The sequence below is a fragment of the Schistocerca americana genome, chromosome 5 (assembly GCF_021461395.2).
Source record: "Schistocerca americana isolate TAMUIC-IGC-003095 chromosome 5, iqSchAmer2.1, whole genome shotgun sequence".
Taxonomy (NCBI): Eukaryota; Metazoa; Arthropoda; class Insecta; order Orthoptera; family Acrididae; genus Schistocerca; species Schistocerca americana.
The window spans coordinates 335,358,386-335,382,710 of NC_060123.1; the positions used below are offsets into that span (position 1 = coordinate 335,358,386).

Consider the following 24,325-nt stretch of genomic DNA (forward strand, 5'->3'; position numbering starts at 1 on the left):
AGAATATTCCGTCGCAACGAAAAACGCCTTTCTTTTAATGATGTCCAGCCCAAATCCTGCATCATTTCCGTGACTCTCTCCCATATTTCACGATAATACAAAACGTGCTGCCCTTCTTTGAACTTTTTGATGTACTCCGTCAGTCCTGTCTGGTAAGGATCCCACCCCACACCGCGCAGCAGTGTTCTAAAAGAGGACGGACAAACGTAGTGTAGGCAGTCTCCTTAGTAGATCTGTTAAATTTTCTAAGTGTCCTGCCAATAAAACGCAGTCTTTGGTTAGCCTTCCCCACAACATTTTCTATGTGTTCCTTCCAATTTAAGTTGTTCGTAATTGTAATACCTAGGTATTTAGTTGAATTTACGGCTTCTAGATTACACTTATTTATCGTGTAACGCAAGTTTAACGAGTTCCTTTTAGCAATCATATGGATGACCTCACACTTTTCGCTATTTAGGGTCAACTGCCACTTTTTACACCATTCAGATATCTTTTCTAAATCGTTTTGCAGTTTGGTTTGATCTTCTGATGGCTTTATTAGTCGACAAACGACAGCGTCATCTGCAAACAAGCGGAGACGGCTGCCCAGATTGTCTCCCAAATCGTTTATATAGATAAGGAACAGCAAAGGGCCTATAACACTACCTTGGGGAACGCCAGAAATCACTTCTGTTTTACTCGATGAATTTCCGTCAATTACTACGAACTGTGTCCTCTCTGACAGGAAATCACAAATCCAGTCGCATAACTGAGACGATATTCCATAAGCACGCAATTTCACTACGAGCCGCTTGTGTGGTACAGTGCCAAAAGCCTTCCGGAAATCCAGAAATACGGAATCAATCTGAAATCCCTTGTCAATAGCACTCAACACTTCATGTGAATAAAGAGCTAGTTGTGTTTCACAGGAACGATGTTTTCTAAATCCATGTTGACTGTGTGTCAATAGACCGTTTTCTTCGTGGTAATTCATAATGTTCGAACACAATGTATGTTCCAAATGCAATGTGCAATGTGCACCAACGAACATCGAGCAATTGTTTACCGTAATGGTGGAGGAATGGAAGGCCCTATCAGTAGAAAGCGTTACCAGCCTTGTGGCCAGCAAGGGGACACGTTGCAGAGCATGCCGTGGTGATCACACACACTCTATTAAGAATGAAGTCCCGCCCTCTGTATTGTTGCTATGTATGTCGGCGACTTCAGTGTAATCATTATCTTTGAATAGAAACATTATTTCAGTCCGTCTCACTGCATATTTTTCTCAAGCTGAAGGTCAATTTTTCTGTACAGTTCAATAAATTCCAACAGAGTGCCGGTTCTACATGCATGCCAATACGCGTATAATCCGTTGGCTGAACCGGGTTGACATGAGGATATAAGTGCTAAAAATATAAAAAAATACCATAATACCGCCAAAACTGAAAATTGAAAAAAAATTCACACGCATGCATGGAAACCGCCAGAATTATACCCAGGAAATGTGAATCAGGCATCAGTTTTTGTATAGTCAAGGTGTTTGAAAAGTAATATTCTTATTGTAACGGTGATGGAAGTGAATAGCGATCACACGTCTTTCTCTCGAAAGTATTCCATAAAGATTCAATTATATTCTTATCTGGCGGCTGTCGTATCCAGGGAAGATGCGGCAATTCATCCATGTGCTGATAAAACCAGTCGGGGATGACGCGAGCTGTGTGACCAACGGATCTGTCCTCTTGGAATACAGCATCGCCATTAGGAACAAACATTGTTCCATGGAACGGACCCGACCGCCTAAAATGTGCACATAGTCCTAGGCAGTAGTGCCACCTTACAGCCTTGCAATGTATACCACGATATGGCTGCCAAAATCATCATCCAATCCTCGCCACGTTTCACTCTTGGGACGTGAACTCAACCAGAAGTTGGAAACAGTGCGAAACAAGACTCAAAATGGCATTCTTCCGTTGCTGGTGCTTCGGCACTAGGTTTTGGTTTTACGGGCATTTGCTTTCCTGATTAAGGAGCCCCTTCGTGTTGGTGCTGACAAGTTCAGTTCTAAAGTGACCTTTGCGGCTGTCTTCCTCTTATTTTTCGGCAGAATCCTCGTCAATGACCGTCTGTCACGACCACTCGAAACACACTTTCGTCCGCGCTGTGACTCAGCGGATGATGTTTTCCCGCTTTCCCTGTATGCGGTAGAAATCTTCGATACCGTGCTCTTGAAACATCAAACACTTTGGCTTCCCTGGTAACTGAAACACCCACTAAACGAGGTCCAACAATTTGTCCACGTTCGAGTTCACTTAGGTCCGATATCATGCACCCACAACTACACAGAACGACTGACACTTGCGATATACTGAGGGCATTGCACAGGTGCAGCTCGTGGTCAAATACAAAAGCCCAACCTGCAGGCTTTGCTAGCATCTGGATTTACGTTCAAACACCTATTTCTCGCGTGTTTCCATATTTTCGTCCAACCCCTGTATGAAACTTTTGGTGAGAAAGTAGGTTCATTTTAGTGTATATTGTGCATGGTACTTCAGTTTTAGTTCTAAAGATAGCTGAAACAGTAATAAAAGCTTAATAAAAAGTAAAATAATAGAACAACGTCACGGGCATCTCCTGCGACATAATGCCGCCATTCAGTTTCTTTGTATTTTTTTTTTAACATGGAATCACGGAGACACTTGGTGTTGACCAAAAAATATTCATGCATATCTCGATGTTGTTTTACTGCGTGCATACTCTGAAAGACGGTACAGTCATTGATGTGGTCGCGAAATGCGAAAGCAAAGATTCGTAAAAAGTTTCGTGTCAATTATTTTAAAGCTATAATATCAAACAACATCATCTTACCATGGTAATGAGCTCTCAAGATCAGACTGATTGACGGTTTAGTAAACGAGATAATAAACGTGAACATTTACAATATATCGACAACGATATTAAGACGTACACGTTCATTACCTCATTTACCAAACCGTCTATCAGTAAATTTGGAAATTTGTGGTAAGTTCCTATGTGACCAAACTTCCGAGGTCATCGGTCCCTAGGCTTACACACTACTTAATCTAAGTTAAACTAACTTACGCTAAGAACTACACACACATCCACGTCCGAGGGAGGACTCGAACCTCCAACGGGGGGAGCCGCGCCGTCTATCAGTCTCATCATAAGAGCTCATTACAATATTAAGATGTTGTTTGATACTATAGGTTTAATATACAGGGTGTTACAAAAAGGTACGACCAAACTTACCGACCAGTCTCATCATAAGAGCTCATTACAATATTAAGATGTTGTTTGATACTATAGGTTTAATATACAGGGTGTTACAAAAAGGTACGACCAAACTTTCAGGAAACATTCCTCACACACAAAGAAAGAAAATATGTTACGTGGACATGTGTCCGGAAACGCTTACTTTCCATGTTAGAGCTCATTTCATTACTTCTTTTCAAATCACATTAATCATGGAATGGAAACACACAGCAACAGAACGTGCCAGCGTGACTTCAAACACTTTGTTACAGGAAATGTTCAAAATGTCCTCCGTTAGCGAGGATACATGCATCCACCCCCCGTCGCATGGAATCCCTGATGCGCTGATGCAGCCCTGGAGAATGACGTATTGTATCACAGCCGTCCACAATATGAGCACGAAGAGTCTCTACATTTGGTACCGGGGTTGCGTAGACAAGAGCTTTCGAATCCCCCATAAATGAAAGTCAAGAGGGTTGAGGCCATGGAATTGGTCGGCCTCTACCAATGCATAGGTCACCGAATCTGTTGTTGAGAAGCGTGCGAACACTTCGACTGAAATGTGCAAAAGCTCCATTGTGCATGAACCACATGTTGTGCCGTACTTGTAAAGGCACATGTTCTAGCAGCACAGGTAGACTGTCCCGTATGAAATCATGACAACGTGCTCCATTGAGCGTAGGTGGAAGAACATGGGGCCCAATCAAGACATCACCAACAATGCCTGCCCAAACGTTCACAGAAAATCTGTGTTGATGACGTGATCGCACAATTGCGTGCGGATTCTCCTCAGCCCACACGTGTTGATTGTGAAAATTTACAATTTGATCACGTTGGAATGAAGCCTAATCCGTAAAGAGAACATTTGCACTGAAATGAGGATTGACACATTGTTGGATGAACCATTCGCAGACGTGTACCCGAGGAGGCCAATCAGCTGCTGATAGTGCGTGCACACGCTGTACATGGTACGGAATCAACTGGTTCTCCCGTAGCACTCTCCATACAGTGACGTGCTCAACGTTACCTTGTACAGCAGCAACTTCTCTGACGCTGACATTAGGGTTATCGCCAACTGCACGAAGAATTGCCTCGTCCATTGCAGGTGTCCTCGTCGTTCTAGGTCTTCCCCAGTCGCGAGTCATAGGCTGGAATTTTCCGTGCTCCCTAAGACGCCGATCAATTGCTTCGAACGTCTTCCTGTCGGGACACCTTCGTTCTGGAAATCTGTCTCGATAGAAACGTACCGCGCCACGGCTATTTCCCCGTGCTAATCCGTACATCAAATGGGCATCTGCCAACTCCCCATTTGTAAACATTGCACTAACTGCAAAACCACGTTCGTGATGAACACTAACCTGTTGATGCTACGTACTGATGCGCTTGATGCTAGTACTGTAGAGCAATGAGTCGCATGTCAACACAAGCACCGAAGTCGACATTACCTTCCTTCAATTGGGCCAACTGGCGGTGAATCTAGGAAGTACAGTACATACTGACGAAACTAAAATGAGCTCTAACATGGAAATTAAGCGTTTTTCGGACACATGTCCACATAACATCTTTTCTTTATTTGTGTGTGAGGCATGTTTCCTGAAAGTTTGGCCGTATCTTTTTGTAACATCCTGAATACAGTATTTTGCCAATTCAAGGCTTACAGAAGCTCTCAGATACTAACGATTCAAATGGAATGAAAGAAACCAGTACGGTGTAACTATTACTTTTATTCTATGACAAGTCGTTCTTTAATATATAATTGTCTGATAATTTTGGATATATAAATATTCTGCAGCCGGCCGTGGTGGCCGAGCGATTCTAGGCGCTTCAGTCCGGAACCGCGCGACTGCTCCGGTCGCAGGTTCGAATCTTGCCTAGGGCATGGATGTGTGTGATGTTCTTAGTTTAGTCAGATTTAACTAGTTCTAAGCTCTATGGGACTGATGACCTCTGAAGTTAAGTCCCATAGTGCTCAGAGCCATTTTTTGAAATATTCTGAGTAACTGCGCGTGTAGCAGCATTACGTAACCCTTGTGTCAGGTATTGCAGATCGTCGAGTGTCGAAAATGAAACTGGGACGTTGTCCAACATGCTGTCCTTGTGGCAGCCGGTTCAGAGTCTGCTCGTGGCCTAGAGGTACAACCTTACCTTTTCTTGACGGCTTTTCTGCCTTTACGGGTAACAACTGAGAGCGGGATAGCAGCTATCGCTTCCCTGCGTACAATATTACGCGGATGTGGGCGTCTGCTTGTAACTATAATTGCCGTGTACAAATAAATCAACACTGTGGGCATGTTTTTTAGCGACTCTCCATTCGCTCCAGATGATACCAGCTAGCCTCAAAACATTACCGTATGGTCTAAGGAAATGCCGCTCATCCATCACATAGACATACACAGACAAGACTTAAGGTATCGGTGATCAACTGCCGAATCGTTCGCAATAAAGCGCCAGTTCTTGAAGCACTCTCAAAAGGAAACGGAACTAAAATAACAATAGGTACAGAAACCTGGATAAAGCCCGAAATCCATAGCAGTGAGATATTTTGATGTAAATCCAAGCACACGTTGAAGAGATAAGCTAACTGAAAATGGAGGCTTAGTGTTTTTAGTAGTAGACAAGTAACCCAGATCCACTGAAACAGAAACTGAAGCTACAGAGATTGTATGGGAAAGACATTGTCAAGCGTGCGCATAAACTTATAAATAAATCTGTCCATCGACCACTAAGCACCTCACCCTTCCCTAACCGCCAAATATAACTAAAATGGTTAGATAATATCTCGGCTCCCTAGCACTTACATGTTCCCTAATCATACCGTCATAGCTGGAGGAGCCTTTAATTATCCAAAAATCAGTTGGGGTACTCTGTTTTGTTTGTGGTAGACGTGTCAAAGCAAACTGCGAAATAAAAATACCTTCTCTGAAAACTGCCTAGAACAGATACTTTTTAAGTCCACTCACGATGGAAATGTATTAGTTTTAATTGCCACAAATAGACGTGACGTCTAAGTTCAAAAGTATATTAATGACCATGAGTGGTTGTAACAACGAGCAGCAACTACAAAGGACAGATAAAACAGTAGAAAGATTTACATGTTCAGTATACTGGGTAAAGGGAGGGTAGTGTCACACCTCAAGGAGGAACATGAAACAGTTAACTGTGGTCAGAAGGGTGTCGAAGAACTGTGGCAGAGGTCTAGAAGAATAGTCCATCAAGCATTGGATACATACGCAACTAGCGGAGCAATTCGTGGTAGGAACCCTCAATGGAAAAAATACTCTGTAATGGAACTTTCAAGGAAACTGCAACTACTGCAGTACAGGTGTATATAAATCATAAGGCAATTGATAAATAAATGCTAAGTTAAATACGTTTGCTATCAAAAGAGTAATGCGTAAAGCCTTCAACAACGGCCGTAGCAGATTTTTATCCAAATGTCTCTCAGAAAAAATCAGTTCTGGTCGTATGAACAAGCTGTGAAAGTTAGCTTCAGGCACTCATGGATGACACAGGAAATGAAACAGAGAGCAGTAAAGCAAAATCAGGAATTCTAAACTGCTTCTTCCAATGTTTCTGTACAAGGAAAATCCACGAGTATTATCCCAACACAATTCTCACACCAAAACGGAAATGTATGATACAGATACTAGTGTCCCTTGCGTTGCGATACAGGTGAAATCGCTAATACTGAACTAACATCCAAGGGCCGATAGAATTCCTGTCAGAATCTACAAGATATTTTGCAGCTGAACTAATCCCTCTTTTAACCATGATATGCCGTAGCTCCGTCTAAAACAAAATCTGTGCTCAGAAGTTGGAAGAAAGCAAAGGTCGTATCAGTTGGCAATAATGGTGGCAGAGAAGATGCATGAAATTACTTCCAATATCTTTGTCATCCATATGCGTAACGCAACACGTGCTTTTCTAAATGAAATCGTGAAAGCAATTGATCAAGGTAGTCAGAAACACAGAGTACTTCTTGACTTCCGAAAAGAATGTGACTCATAATTTATTAAGTAAGAATTAATTAAGTAAGACCATATGGAGTCTCAAGCGAAATTTGTGACTGGATTGGAGAGTTCTTGCTGGTGTTAATGTAGATGTTATCTTGTATGGATAACTATTGTCTGATATGGAAGTAACTTTAGGCATGCACCAGGGCAGCGTCTTGGGACCCTTGTTTTTCATGCGGCGTGTTAACGGCTTGCACACAATAGTAACTTTAGACTTTTTTTGCAGGCGACGCATTTATCTACGCTGAAGATTGTCTGAAAATAATTGTGCAAGTAGTCAAGTCTCGATAAGATTCCGAATTCCTTCAGAGACTGGAAACTTATTTTAAGTATTCTGAAATGTAAAACTGTGCACTTCATAAAACGAAACAAACCTAGCACCGATGACTATAGTACCAATGAGTCACAACAGAAATCAATCCACCCATACGAATACCTGGATGTAGCAGTTTGTAGGCATATGAAATGGAATTATCGCATCGGTTCAGTCTTAGGTCAATCAGGCACCACACTTCGGTTCTTGGAAATGATAATGGGCAAATGCGATGGAGGATATCATTTACAAAACACTCCTTGCTCAATTTTGTGGGACCCATGCCACATAGGACTCACAGTGAACACTGAACGTCTACAAAGAAGAGACGCACGAATCTTCACAGATTGTTTTGGCCCATAAGTAGAGTCACGGACATAGTGATTAACTGGACCTGGCATACATTTGGAGATAGACGCCAATTACCCCACGGAAGGCTGTTTACAAATCAAGAAACGGCTTCAAGTGACGAATATTCCCCATCCTCCTGCGTATCACTCACACAAGTACAGCTATGACAGGATCACATTAATTACAGCGCTCACAGAGGAGTTTAGACAATCGTTTTTCGTGCGTTCCATACTCTAATGGTACGTGAAGAAGCCCTAACAAATGATACAATGGCAAGTACTCTTTCCCATGTAATTCATAGTGGTATGCAGAGGATATAAGTAAATACAGATATAGATCATTGCACTATGTGCTGCAATACAGCCATCTCCTTTGTAGTTTGGACCCAATGCCATCGAAAGGTATATCTGCAGTGTTTGTGACCAGTTAAAAATATCGTTCTGTCTTCGTCCGCCCTGTTTAGTTATGGAATGGGTAGTGGCTCCTTACATTGTGTCCATATTTTTTATTCCCAGAAACTGAGTTATTAGAAAAAACTGTGAGGAAAGCCATTATTGTCACGAATAATAAATTATCTTTCCTGTTGTTGGCACAATTGTCCCAAAAACAATCCAAAGTATAACACCAAGAGTGCGATGTAATTCTCTTGGATTCACCGCTCTGAACATTCGGATATTAACAGTACGCACAGGATCGATTACTTCTGACTGGAAACTCTTGATTTCCTTCAGCCAAATCTCCACATATTAAAAGTTTGTTGTAAATATAACACACACTTTCGGTTACAAAATAAAAGTTGCTCGCATTTTGCTGTCTCTTTCCATGGCAGTCATTTACTCAGTTGGCGTCGAATGAGCATAGCTTTCGCTTTCGCTTTCCTTTGTAGAAAGTTTGCCTAACGTTGCTCATAGTAACAGTCAGAGTTATCTTCTCTGCGCAGGGAGATAACAGGTCTGCGAGAGACAACTTCGTTGAGCTAATGAGGGGCAATCACAATTTTTATTACCTCCTCGAAAAACTCACGCTTTAACAGTGAAAGTTAGTGATGGTTCTAGTGCTCTACATAGTCAGCCCTTAATGGAACCCACTGTCGCAATGATGGACGACTGCCATTCGAACATTCAGTCGCTATCGTGTCATACTAGACATTGAAGACCTGCCTTGTAGCTGAGTACTATAGCAAGTGGTTGTCGAACATTTTTGCTCAAGAACTACAACTGACATTGTGGGGCGGCACTTCAGGCGGCATACGTACCGATTTTATTATTAAATGGATACCTGTATAAATCAGTGTATTATGAGCCACCAACAGACTAGGTATACAAAGGGCGCGATAAACTGGATACTGATCCCAAAGTACTGATCGTTAAAATTCGGTACCATTCTGAACACTTCGTGTCGACTGCTGCCACCCTCTAGCACGTTCCCTCACTCCGCAACGACAGATCTATCTGCCCCAGCACACAGCTAGGCCTCTCATGTAATCGTCCAACTTTTGGCTCGCCTACTATAATTCCTCCAGAATATTTTTGATTCGAGAACAATCGGCATAAACAGAAACGTTTCAGAAAAAAGAAGATATTTTCGATTCGACGAATGAGCCAGGTACAGCCAACAGTTCCAAATGGTAGGGATTTACTCTTTGCTTATTTGCAAGTTATTCTCTTTAGGAAGCTGTAGCTTCTGGTAAAAATCGTAAAGTGTATTCGATATCGGTAAAGAATAAATACTTAATACTTGCAACTGTTGCCAATACTTAACATCTTCGTCGAATGAAATTATTGTACGGTTGCTGACAATGATCAGCCATGTTTATGATTTTAAAATCCTGCAATACAGGAAATAATAATTTTATATTGTTGTGTATTGTTTTGATGACGATTGGGTTTTGAGGGATGCAGTCACACAGCGCCCTTTATGTAACAACTAGATTTTTATGATGTGTAACTTCTAAACTCTGTTTCAGAAGTGATTGTGAAAATAACGTTATTATCTCTGCAAGTATTTTTGTTTATTACCAAGCAGGAAAACTAAATTCTTAAGAAGCTTTTACTGTTAATTGCCGTTTTTGGATTCGGCTGTTAGTTGCTAGATTCATATTATTATAAAATTGCGAGTGAGAACCACGGGCCACAAGGATACTTGATCAGGCCGCAGTTTGACAACCACTGCCGTAGCAGCTGACAAACGCTACCCACAAATTATCGAGCTTGCGAGCTACCCCGAGGAGAACGCAACTTCACGCTGTCTAAATGAAGGCAACTGGGAAGTTTCACCGATCCAGACAGTACGCAACCGTCTCCGCAAGATTAGTTTGGCCTCTATGTATCAAATACTAACTACAGTACAAACCCTCTCATCGACAACGTGGAGTAAGGGAAAAATGGAGAAGGGAACACACAGAAAGGAATCTGGATTAATGGTGTCAAATTCTCTTCCCTGATGAGCCTAGGATTTATTTTACATGACGAGTTGAGTGCTGATGCGTCCTGACAGCAATGCAGGTCTCAGGCAAGCACTCCCAAGAGCTCAGCAGGAAAATGTGTTAGGTTCCTCCATCCCACTTTCCAGCCCAACAGTCAACTTTTTGTGATGCGTTCGGTATTAAAGATGCACGAGAAAACTGTGCCCGCCACATCAATACCTTCCTTGAGGAAGCAGGACTCAATCGAATGAAATGACCTGCGATATCTGCTAACATGAACCCGATTGAGCATGCTTGGTACAAGACGTAACTCTCAGTGCGTCGGTATGGGAACCTTCTCAAACACTGGACGGCCTTAGAAGGGCCGCCATCGAAGAGTGGGGAAGAGTGGGAGGGACTTGAACACAAAACTCTTGACCACCTTGTGGATATCATGCCAAGGACCACGATACAAATACATCACAGGACATGTCATGGAGCAACGAGGTACTGAATGTCACCCGGTAGCAGATTTAGATTTTACAGGCGTACACTTTCCATCAAACTGGTTTCTTGCTTTATTTCACGGTTACGTTTTCGTCTATAAGGGTGATACTTTCATTCCAGTATACCCTGAATCTGGCCAACATACGTCTGAAATGAAACAAAACTTTGGTTGAGCAGTTTGTATACTTCATGGCAAAAAGTTCGCTTTCAAATTTTCATTATTTATAAAAGCAAAAATATATACTTTATTTCAAGTGAGATGACTGTCACATGAGCTACTTCCCCCCTACATATCCGAATGGCTCTAATATTCCGCCACGTACGCTGTGCAGAAAAACTTATCTCCTTTCTTAGTGAAATGTTGCCAGAATTATTGGAACATGTCCCGTTGCCATTTATAGAATGATAATAGTTCCAACAAGACGTGGATCGACTGCATATTAATGTTGGCGCTATCGGTCTTTCAAACAATGTTTTTCACTCTTGTAGGAATAGATGTAGTGGGTCAGTGCCTCGATTGTTTTACTAGTACTTAAACGACATACTTACGTCAAAAGATGATTTGAACAAGCCACTAACAGTTACGTTTCTAGCGCCACTACTAAACAATTATAAGATTATTTTCAGAATGAAATTTCCGCGCTGCAGCGGAGTGTGCGGTGATTTGAAACTTCCTAGCGGATTAAAATTGTGTTCGGGGCCGGGCCTCGAACCTCGGACCTTTTCCTGTGGCCCCAGGTTCGTGTAACGGGCCATCACACAGCTTTATTCCGCCAGGAAGTTTCATATGAGATTATTGTCATGTATGTTATTATCGTTCCCCTAAAGTCCTGAATGATTGTAAATAAAAGTTCTTGCCTTTCCATATGTGGTGCACCAGTCATAGATATTGGGTAATGTGAATATGTTTTTATCATTTATTTATGGCACAGACCGTAGTTCAAGTTTACTTGGAAATTTTCTAACACAGCGAACTTCTTCTATTGTCGAAGACAGTTTATATGCTCTGAGCTGAGTGTCTGTGGTAAAAAAGTAGGTGGTATATGGTAATATACTAGAAAGGAGGAAATCATTGTGTTTATCACATGCAATTTCCGAATTTTGTGTACCTTAAATTGCTCAGCAAAAAGACTCACTGTAGTATCTTTCAGCTCAGAACGAATGCCATTTTCTTCCATAACTTGTGTTTCCGACGCATTTGCAAATACCCACGACTTGAAGGCACAAAGAATCAGAATAATATTGTGCTAGCCCTGAAGGCTACATTGACACATACTTTCAACTGTTTCCTAGAGGAGTGAAAAGAAGTAGCTTCTAAAAATTCTTAAACATTGGATTCAGTACTCCATTCGTAAACAGTCATGATATCTTTACTGAGTTAACCTATACCTTCCACTCAAAAGGTTCATCTTAGACGCAGTCAGAATTTTAAAATATTACAACTGTGTTATAAACATGTAGTTGCACGTGACAGTGAAAGATAGTAGAACGAGACTTTCCAATTAAATATTCGTCACTGATTTTCAGCAACACAATGACTATGCACTTCGATCGTCATCGACGTAATGAAAATGAGCCGCATGCAAACGTTTTCTACAAAAACAAACTTCCTTAAACACGGAATACACAGAGACAGCGCGACAGCAGTTGACTCTTGAGCTTTTTAAATGGCCACGTAAAATAAATAAAAAAATTATAAATTAATGCAATGATGACAGCTGTATTGCAATAAAATGCCCCGTGCTTACCGTGTCTTCACGCCTGCACACGAAGTGAGGTAGCGCTAGCGCGTCTGCACAAGTGTCACTGCCAGCCGCCCGGTAAGTTCTGCGATCAGCAGGCGAATCCTCCAGCAACTGCCGCTGCCGGCAGTACCCCGTCCGTCTAGCCGCGCCTTTCAAAGGCCGAGTCCAAATAACCAGTCTGCGATGTAAGCGCCGCCTCGTGCAGAAAAGCCGTATCTTGCGAAAACCTTGCGTTCTGCCTCGACCGTGGGTAAGCATTTAATCTGCCTCGCGTAACAGTTCTTATTTCAGGACTCCTGTTTCTTCTTTTCTTCGCGTGGATCGTACTTCGCCGCTAGTTTCTCTAGTCCCACTTGAGTGATAAGTGTACGTAAGTCAGACAATTTATTTTTTTTTAACATTGCTCCTTGCAGACGAAAGCCGCACTTGCGAACAGCTGAAAGATCCTACCTAGAGACGAGACCAACTTTCGCATCAGTAGTTACCAGTTAAATGAGTTTACAGATACAAGATGGTCCATTGATCGTGACCGGGCCAAATATCTCACGAAATAAGCGTCAAACGAAAAAACTACAAAGAACGAAACTTGTCTAGCTTGGAGGGGGAAACCAGATAGAGCTATGGTTGGCCCGCTAGATGGCGCTGCCATAGGTCAAATGGATATCAAGTGCGCTTTTTTAAATAGGAACCCCCATTTTTTATTACATATTCGTGTAGTACGTAAAGAAATATGAATGTTTTAGTTGGACCACTTTTTTCGCTTTGCTGTAGATGGCGCTTTAATAGTCACAAACATATGGCTCACAATTTTAGACGAACAGTTGGTAACAGGTAGGTTTTTTAAATTAAAATACAGAACGTAGGTACGTTTGAACATTTTATTTCGCTTGTTCCAATGTGATACATTTACCTTTGTGAACTTATCATTTCTGAAAACGCATGCTATTACAGCGTGATTACCTCTAAATACCACATTAATGCATTAAATGCTCAAAATGATGTCCGTCAAAGTCAATGAATTTGGCAATACGTGTAACGACATTCCTCTCAACAGCGACTAGTTCGCCTTCCGTAATGTTCGCACATGTATTGACTATGCGCTGACGCATGTTGTCAGGGGTTGTCGGTGGATCACGATAGCAAAGAAAGAAATCCGGGGACGTCAGATCCGGTGAACGTGCGGACCATGGTATGGTGCTTCCACGAACAATCCACCTGTCATGAAATATGCTGTTCAATACCGCTTCAACTGCACGCGAGCTATGTGCCGGACATCCATCATGTTGGAAGTACATTGCCATTCTGTCATGCAGTGGAACATCTTGTAGCAACATCGGTAGAATATTGCGTAGGAAATCAGCATACATTGCATCATTTAGATTGCCGTCGATGAAATGGGGGCCAATTATCCTTCCTCCCATAATGCCGCACCATACATAACCCGCCAAGGTCGCTGATGTTCCACTTGTTGCAGCCATTGTCGATTTTCCGTTGCCCAATAGTGCATATTATGCCGGTTTACGTTACCGCTGTTGGTGAATGACGCTTCGTCGCTAAATAGAGCGCGTACAAAAAAATGTCATCGTCCCGTAATTTCTCTTGTGCCCAGTGCCAGAACAGTACACGACGTTCAAAGTCGTCGCCATGCAATTCCTGGTGCATAGAAATATGGTACGAGTGCAATCGATTGTAGCAGCATTCTCAACACCGAGGATTTAGAGATTCCCGATTCTCGCGCAATTTGTCTGCTACTGATATGCGGATTAGCTGCGACAGCAACTAAAACACCTACTTGGGCATCATCATCTGTTGCAAGTCGTGGTTGACGTTACACATGTAGCTGAACACTTCTTGTTTACTTAATTAAATAACGTAACTACCCGGCGAACGGTCCGGACACTTGGATGATGTCGTCCAGGATACCGAGCAGCATACGTAGCACACGCCCGTTGGGCATTTTGATCACAATAGCCATACATCAACACGATATCGACCTTTTCCGCAATTGGTAAACGGTCCTTTTTAACACGGGTAATGTATCACGAAGCAAATACCTTCCGCACTGGCGGAATGTTACGTGATACCACGTACTTATACGTTTGTGACTATTACAAAGCGAAAAAAGTGGTCCAACTAAAACATTCATATTTCTGTACGTACTACACGAATATGTAATAAAAATGGGGGTTCCTATTTTAAAAAACGCATTTGATATCCCTTTGACCTATGGCAGCGCCATCTAGCGGGCCAACCATAGCGCCATCTAGTTTCCCCCTTCAAGCTAGACGAGTTACGTTCCTTGTAGTTTTTTCGTTTGACGCTTATTTCATGAGATATTTGGCCCGGTCACGATCAATGGACCGCCCTGTATACGCAGACGATAGATAGCACTGGCACGCACCATAATTCCTTGCTGCTACCAACAAAAAGGGTAGCTAACAATTTGTGACGACAAAATGTAGCTATATTTTGAGGTTTTTTTAACCCTGGGTAGGAGGTAATTCAGCTATAATGAAAGTAACTAATGTAATTTTTTGGCTATACGTCCGTTCATCAGGTGTACTGAAATGTTACTCTGCGGTCTTGCAACACAAAGATTGATTTGCTGTTTATTGCGCTACATTTGACTCTGTGGACCTCTGTATATAAGAAGGGGAAAAAGAACGGAGCCGCAGAATTACAAAGGAATGCCCGTAACATCAGTCTGCTGCAGAATTCTACAACACATTCTGAGTTCGTACATAATAAATTTCCGAGAAACCGAAAAGCTTATGTCCACAAATCGGCACTGTTTAAGAAAGCATCGCTCTTGCGAAACTCAGCTTGCCCTTTTCTTACATGATATACTGCGAAGTATGGATGAAGGGCAAGAAGAAGATTCCAGGAAAGTTTTTGTCTCGGTGCCCCGTTGCAGACTTTGAACGATGGTAAGACGGAATGGAATAGGTTCCCAGCTATGTGAGTAGCTCGGAGACCTCTTAAGTAATAGAACCCTGTATGTTGTCCTCGAAGGCGAGTATTCATCAGAGACAAGAGTATCGTCAGGAGCGCCACAGGAAAGTGTGATAGGACCGCTTTTGTTCTCTGAGTACATATATAGTTTGGCGGAAAATGTGGGCAGCAATCTGCGGTTGTTTGCTAATGGTTCTGTGGTGTACGGTGAGGCGCCGAAGTTGAGTGACTGTAGGAGGATACAAGATGACTTAGACCGAATTTATAGTTGGCGTGATGAACGACAGCTACCTTCAAATGTAGAAAAATGTAAGTTAATGCAAATGATTAGGAAAAATAATCCGGTAATGTTCGAACGCAGCATTAGTAGTGTTCTGCTTGACACCGTCAAGTCGTTAAAACATCTGGTCATAACGTTGCAAAGCGATATCAATTGGAACGAGTATGTGAGGACTGGATAGGGAAGGCGAACTGTCGAGTTCGGTTTATTGGGAGAATTTTAGGAAAGAGTGGTTCATCTGTAAAGGAGAATGCACACATGACGCTAGTGCGATCTATTCTTGAGTACTGCTCGAGTGTTTGGGATCAGCAGTACGAACCTGTCCCATCACGCAATCACGCAAAACTAATACTTTTCAATCTTCAGAGTAGTTTCCAGGCAGTCCACTTTGTGCAAAATGGTTCAAATGGCTCTGAGCACTATGGGACTCAACTGCTGTGGTCATGAGTCCCCTAGAACTTAGAACTACTTAAACCTAACTAACCTAAGGACAGCACACAACACCCAGCCATCACGAGGCAGAGAAAATCCCTGACCCCGCCGGGAATCGAACCCGGGAACCCGGGCGTGGGAAGCGAGAACGCTACCGCACGACCACGAGATGCGGGCCCACTTTGTTCCTGGTCTGGTGGTGGCTTCATTCTCTGGCAGTACATCCCATTTGATAATTTTTTTGTCTGTATAAGTTTCTGTCGAAAGCCTCTGAAGGACTTGTATGAGCCTTTTCTAAATCCTTTTCGTCCTGCTAGGCCTAGGGTATGGCTTTGAGTTGTTCTATGTACCTCGCAATTTTGTAAGTGTATTTGTTGGGAATCCGTGGATATCCGGTTAAAATTTCCGTCTTTATTTTCTTATGTCTGCAGTGAGATTCGATAGCTTTTCGTTTGTTGTCTGTATACATCATTTCTTCTTTCGGGACCGAGTACCTTTCTTAGAGTTTTGCGTTCTTCCTTTAAAATTTCTTCCAGATCACCTTTTCTGTGGAGTGTACGCTTTTCGCTGGCGTACAAGGCTTCAGCTTGATAAGCATGTCAGAATGTCTGATTTTTGTGTTTATGTATATACGTCCTTTGTCGTAGATGTTGATTTTACAATGAGCTCTTCTAACTTTTTGCTTCCGATTTCTCAGTGCCATTTTCTCTTCCCCTGGAGATCCAAGGATTCGCCTAAGTACTTGTACAGAAATCTCCGATTTGTCTTTATTTTGTAATCACATAGGAATGTTGGTGACTTCTTATGGATTTCTTGTTGTAAGGGGGACGGGGATGAGAAGCTTTATTGTACGACACACTAATATGCACTCTAGAGGAGTTGCCGCCATTACTCATGAAATTAGTATGCAGATGCCACCTCAACTTTAATGTTATCAGACGACTTTTCGCAACATCTCCAAAACAATACTGAACACAGAGCAGTTTGAACGCCATCTATAATCATCAATAGTGGCAAAACATTCATGTATCCCAAGCGGGGAAACTGCGCACCTCTGCCATTTTCGTCACATGAGAAGTGCTTGTTTTTATCTCCTCTAAACACTCTAAAATTTTGTATATGTAATGTGGTATCACATGTCAATACCACCCCAAGGGCATCATAGCAACGGAATTGCAGGTTTCCATACGACGCTGGTTGCAGGGGCCCTGGATTTGGTGGACCCAATGGTGCATGCCCACTGAGCCACACTTCCACCCACACTAGACTAAGAGCGCACTCTGCCGCCGCAATATAGGATGACTGGTGGCTGCCCACAGCCAACTTGTGCTTGGAGCCTCTATGCTACGACACCATCATTCCTGCTTACTTTAGGGAGCCTCTTCCATGTTGACAGTGAGAGATGGACTTTATTTCTTGCTGCAGTATTTGTAATGAGTCTTCCTTCACTTGGAGAGATACAAGTTACACAAATCTTCTGTTTACTGCATTTTGCTTGTTCGCTAATTATTTCTGCTCCTGTCCAGCTTTACTACAACGACAGTTGCTGCACCACTATGTAGCCCACCTCTCCTTACCACTGTATATGAAGTCATACACAACACACAGTCTTTTTTACACCCTGTATTATACAGGCTGAAAAGAATGTATGGGTGTTGCAGGGTATGTCGTGCTGAAAAATAATTGTTATGAAGACAATTTGTGCCGTTCGCGAGTTAATTACTATTGAAGTTACCCAACCAGGTCATTACGCGAGCAAATTCAAGCGCCCCGCCAGATATCGATTAGTGTCGGGTGTTCCCATAGCGTGGATGACAGCGCACAAAACCGCTCAGACTTTGGCTCGGGTTCAATTTTTGTATGGCTTTCTTGTTCCGTTTTAGAAAACCAAACAAAGAATATGTTTGGTGACATTGTTTCTGGCATGCCCTTTATTTGCGCTCCCAACGGCCTGATGGGCTAAATTTAAAGGAAATCAACACGATAACGGCGCACTGTATCGAGTGTTTTTCTTACTAGTGCACTGCGTATGTTGCATTTTCGTCACAAGTACTGTAACTTGAAAATAAGCTTGTATTCTCGCCGTGTGCTGAGGGCTTCATTTGCATTGCTTATCGTCTCAAAACGTTACTTCTAAGTGCTGATACTTGTCACGCAACTCATGTCACACTTCGACAACGCCTTGTGCCACAGACTGCTGTGTGTTGGTTACTCAACCTTCATAGTCTGAACGTTTCCATCTGAAAGGGCCAAATAAGAGTTCCTTCTGTGACCTTCCAAATGAAAATTTTTCAGCAAGTTTCTTGTGCTGGCAATTTTCGCAGCAGCTATATATAAATTAGAATAGTTCAAAACAAAAACGCTTTTTGCATGCTGCACATTAAGCTTTTTAGTTGTATTGTGCACACAAAGAATGAAAGAGAAAAACTGAATGTTTTGGAAAGAAAAGTAATGAGAAAAATCGAGGGATCTGTGTTGGAGAATGATGTATGGAGAATTCGAAAGAACAATGAAATTTATCAGTTAATGAAGCAACCCACTATCATATGCAAAAAACTGGTGATTTCTCAAACTGGGGAACAATCAAGAATGGGTGCCGCAAGGTTCGGTCTTGGGTCCTCTGCTGTTCTTAATATATATTAATGACTCGCCGATGATCCAAGTATAGCTATCACACCCAACAGTCAAGAATTAACTGGTGAAATTGTAAATGATGTTTTTCAGAAAACCGTTAAGTGGTTCTCTGCAAATTGGCTCTCATTAAACTTTGACAAACCACAGTATATACAGACAGTTCCACACAGTAAATGGAATGACACCACTAATAAATATAGACTTCGATCAGAAATCGGTAGCTAAGGTAGAATATTCAAAATTTCTAGGTGTATGCATTGATGAGGGGTTGAACTGGAAAGGACACACTGAGGATCTGCTGAAACGTTTGAGTTGAGCTACTAATGTCATTAGGGTCATTGCAAATTTTGACGATATACATCTCAGTAAATTACCTTACTACGCCTATTTTCATTCTCTGCTTTTGTATGGCATCATATTCTGGGGTAACTCACCATTGAGTAAAAGAGTGTTCATTGCACAAAAGCGTGTAATCAGAATAATTGCTGGAGCTCATCCAAGATCATCCTGCACACACTTACTTAAAGAGCTAGAAATCTTCACTGTAGCCTCACAATATATATATTCACTTATGAAATTTGTTATTAACAATCCGAACGAATTCAGAAGTAATAGCAGTGTACATGGCTACAACACTAGGAGAAAGGATGATCTTAACTACTCAAGGTTAAAGCTAACTTTAGCTCAGAAGGAGGTAAATTATGCTGCCACAAAAGTCTTTAGTCACTTACATAATAGCATCAAAAGTCTGACATATAGCCATTTAGCATTTAAAAGGAAATTAAAAGAATTTTTTAATGGCAACTCCTTCTACTCATTAGATGAATTTTTGGATACAGTAAGTGGGTAATTTCCCAACCTCCACAAAAAAAAAAAAAATGAAAATATTGAGTGTCATGTAATATTTTGTGTAATGTAATATCTTGTATAGACACCTTTTATTAACCTGACACGTTCCACGTCATTACGAAGTGTCGTATTCATGATCTATGGAACAAGTACTAATCTAATCTAATGTAATCCAGAAATTAAGAAGTAGGAGACTGCAATGAGCTGGACACGTGGCTAGAATAGAAAACAACAGAATCACCAAGAAAACATTAGAAGGAACTCTCCAGGCAACAAGACCATTGGGCCGACCCCGTACAAGGTGGAAAGATGACAAAGAGAAGGACATCGCAGCATTAGGAATTTCCGCAGGGTGGAGAGAGGCTGCGAGAGATAGAAGGCGGTGGAAGCCGATCGTTGATGCAGTGCGTGGTCTACAGGGCCTGTGGTCGCTGAGAAGAGAGAGAGAGAGAGAGAGAGAGAGAGAGAGTTGCGCCTCGGTTACAAGGCATCTTAATTGGGTGTCAGGTCAGCATCTAATTCGTTATTTGGAAGCCAAAAAACATTATTTCATGAGGTAAACTGGCTGAAAGTCTGCAGTTTCCCTTTTTGTCACTATTTTCAAAATACGGCACTCTTTGCACTAATTCGCCTTGTGAGGACAGACTTTGAATAATGAAACAATCCAAAACAGGTACCATTGCTACAAGAATGAAAGTGAATAACCTTGAATTCTGATTGTACTAGTAATTCATCTGCCACAGCTAGAACACACGTATTGCTTTGCATTTTTGCAGCGCCCTCATCTCATCCGTGTTGCATTGTCACAGTCGCCCCCCTGCAGTCACATCCTTTATTGGTTTATCAGGTTCTGCACTGTGCCTTAAGCAGATAATGGAAGTTAGAATTACTCATTTTACTAAGGTTTGAAGCTCCTCTTGATGTTCTTCCGTGTTTGCGATTTAAAATTAGGTTGTTTCTGGGTAAATACAAAAATAAACAAATTGTGTTTGCATAAGGCTACTTTTCAAAACAACCCAACTGGTTAGAGTGTAATGTCACGTCGAAAACGATGCATCAGTAGCTCATCTGAAGACGTAAGAGAAGATTGGCTGTGATCTTTGTTAAGCCTACCATGGGCTGGATATCACGTACAACGATGAGTATGATCGTTGTAATAACGATTAGTTGTAAAAATCTGATTCTTCCATTTTTGTTTTCACACTTCAGAAATTTGGATACTATAGTTATCAAAAAACGTTCGCCGCGAGGCTTTATTTCTATAGAAAAAACATTTTATGAGTTGCTCGTATGCTTTGCACCTCAGTGCAGCCATCCGGTAGGTGCTGTTACCTCACTCACAAACACTATGACTTTAAAGACTATCTTTTTTCTCTACCTATCATGTCAATACTATACTGCATGTTGTTAAATTATCAGTATAATTTTTTAAAAAGTTGTTGACTTTTAATGCTTCTGCATCCATCGCATACAGTGTTTGAGGAACGTTTCTGGAATGCTCACTGCAGTACCAGTGCCAGTATCGTCACCGGTGCTCTCAGAAATTTATTGTTAAACACGAAAACAAACAGCATAGTCAACGTTATTATGTTATCAATTCTTTGTGCGGTTTACAGTGGCAATAATTATTTTTATGACACTAGACACGTTACCTGCACAAAATCGTAAATTACTAGACACTTACATCAAATCTACACACGCCAAGGAACACATCAGTTAACCTTTCACCGCAGTAAACCATTATTAACTAACACATACCTTTTACAACCGACTCAACAGCAGAGCACATCGTATTCAACGCTGTACGCTTTTACATGCGGGGCGTAAATTCTTCCGCTGAGTCTGATAAAGGGAAACGGCTGACGTGCTGTAAGTCTTCTGCGCTCCAACCCACAACGTCCTCTCTTGTCACTGATAAACAAAGAACGGTCAGTCACCCGCATGAGTTGAGTGCTGAGCTTACTAGAACACAAAGGAACTTAGTCAGACAACTTTATCACATAAATGGTCTTTCTTCCTTCAGGTACTTTCTTCTATTTTTGTTTCACTTTCTGTCGCCTTGACGTAACTCAATGCCACACTGCGAAACATAATAATAACCCACCACTTCCTCATTGTGGTTTATTGTGAGGGGCGGGGAAGAGCATGGGTGTTAAGGTGGACAAGCGACTACTTGCCTACGAGTATTACCCAACTTTTACAAATACCATTAATAAATTACCCAGTCCAAATTAGGAAAAATGGCGCAAATAATTTACAAAATTTTGAAACTTTGGGAAACACTCATAGGGGATGTAGCAGAAAGAAACAGAAAAGTTCCTTCCTAGCAGGTAAGCGTCTCCCTCCTCCAGCCCATAATTCAATTTTTACGAAAAACACTTCATCCGTGGAATTGATCTATCACAACAAAAAACGTTTCTATCGAAATACTACGCAAAAAGGTCACATGAATGTTTTAAGCAAGATAATCAGTTTTCGTTACATTCTGTCTGCAAGATTAAAAATCCAGTCGCCTATGAGTTTGGCACACTGTATAACTTCGATTTAATGCGTTTTAATCTTCTTCAGTTTCTCCACAACTAAATATATCTGACTATAAATGTTACTACTCAAATCTGAAGGTAAAAAAATGAACGAAATTCTTTTTAAAACACTTTATTGATTGAGAACAATTTTGCCTTACAGTTTTTTGTTCAGTGATATGCAGCTTAATTTTTATATTGGAATCAAAATAATTTGTCATGATAGTTAAGAATTACTGTACACTTCATCCAAAATTACTTTCTTTATAAAACAGTCATCATATGTGCTCCACCTACACATCTAAAGTATCATAGTATCCGATGAACAAATAAAAACAGAACTCCATAACCGTGGTGTTCAGTCAACTTGTTTTTTAAAGTTTTTAGTCACTGTATCTCTTCTGTAAGGCATTCATTGACTTTCTGCAGTATATCGTGAAGTGAAAATCGACATTATCTCATAAATATTTGAAGTTGCATGCCTCTTGAAAAGCAGTATCAAAGCCGGTATCATGAAGGCAGCCTCTTTTTCGAATAGAGAAGGGGTTCGACAGTAGCTTAGTACAACAATATTGATGATAATTGGCTTCTGCAGCTACTAAACGCAAAACACTGTTGATACTTTCAGCAATCTTTCTACTGAAATCATCGCGTCTCTCTGCTTTCTCAAGCAGTGTCTGTTTCAGAGTTGAAGAATGAACTTCGCATAATCCACGGTATTTTTGGGGTGGCTTTTTTTTTCTTTCAGCCTCTAAGTCATACTTTTCAGCACATATGAAACAGTATTTTTTTCAAACTGGATGGATGACGATCTTACACCTCTATCATCTACATGTGCAATTTTTTTGTTACTTGGTTTCGTTACATTAGGTTGTTTAGTATAATTACTTCGATATACCTTATGCACTTCAATCACTCCAACGTTTTGTACTGACACACAGGGTCTGACAGTATTTTTTCACACAAGCGATATCATTTGGCGTCCCACCTCCCCCCCCCCCCCCCCTCCCCGTTTTCCCTCGTACACTTTCATCCGTGGACGCTATTGTTATTAAAAGTAAAGTGGTATATGTGACAAAACCATGATTCTGATAAAATTATTCTCAAAGACCGAATCAAATTTAAAATTCTACATTCACTTGTTACATTGTCTACAATAACAATAGTATGCAGTGGCTATTAATGAAGTTATACATTCAATATCCATGAATTAAACTCAGAACATTTTGCTCAGTTACGCTTTTATTACATTTTTACCAATAATCTAGTTAGAACTTCCAGCCATCTACCTCCAAGGCTGTCATGTACATCCCTATGACTCTCAATAATATCAAGTTTTGTATGAACCACAACAATGTAACATAATATATTGTCCCGTTTTCATGTATTACATTAATCCATACATTTTACTGATTATATACAGGGAGTTAGGGAAATAAGTGCAGGTATTTTTATTGGTAACTAAGGACAGCGAATTGAACATTACATCAGTTTTTATTGCAAACTATTTATTATACCTATTAAAAGTTGCATGTTTTTAAGTTGGTTAGTACCTCGAAGGACATGTGGCGAGAACAAGTCATCAGTGGTTATTTTCTCCTGGGGAGCAAGTCAAGTGTTGAAGTGCGGACACGTGGACGCAAAATGGTCAGGCTATACTGACAAGTGTAGTCCACCTAGTGATATTGTTATGGCCGGCAAAAATCATCAGGTAGTAAATTATCTGACGTGTTTGCGGTAAGACTGTTAGACACAGAGGAAAAATAACTAATACTGTGAAGTGGGTACATATTAAGGCACTAATGATCACAATATCTGCACTTATACCCCTAACACTTTTTGAGTAAAGGAGTCGATAAGACAAATGAATAAATAGTGCCACATACAGAAACACAAATTTCCAAGCGAACTCTTCGCTCATACACATACTCCCTTTGGGTTTTATTACAGTAAGTATTCCGATGATCAGAAGGCAGCAGTCCATTAGCATGTTGTGTGCTTAGCTCTCTACTTGCTGGTGATCTTTTATATGGTTGGGAAGCAGATGTTTTTGGTTTGTGCTCAAGATTTGTAT

The 24,325-nt window shown here is 41.2% G+C and overlaps 1 protein-coding gene across 1 annotated transcript in view; it reads right to left on the reverse strand.

The window, feature by feature from the left end:
* The window catches only part of LOC124615841 (probable cytochrome P450 6a14), a 93,666-nt gene extending 80,936 nt beyond the window's left edge, over window positions 1-12,730 (reverse strand). The window contains exon 1 of the mRNA XM_047143993.1: window positions 12,586-12,730. The gene's annotated coding sequence lies outside the window, so the exon portion shown is untranslated. The remainder of the gene's footprint in view (window positions 1-12,585) is intronic.
* Window positions 12,731-24,325: the final 11,595 nt, after the last annotated feature.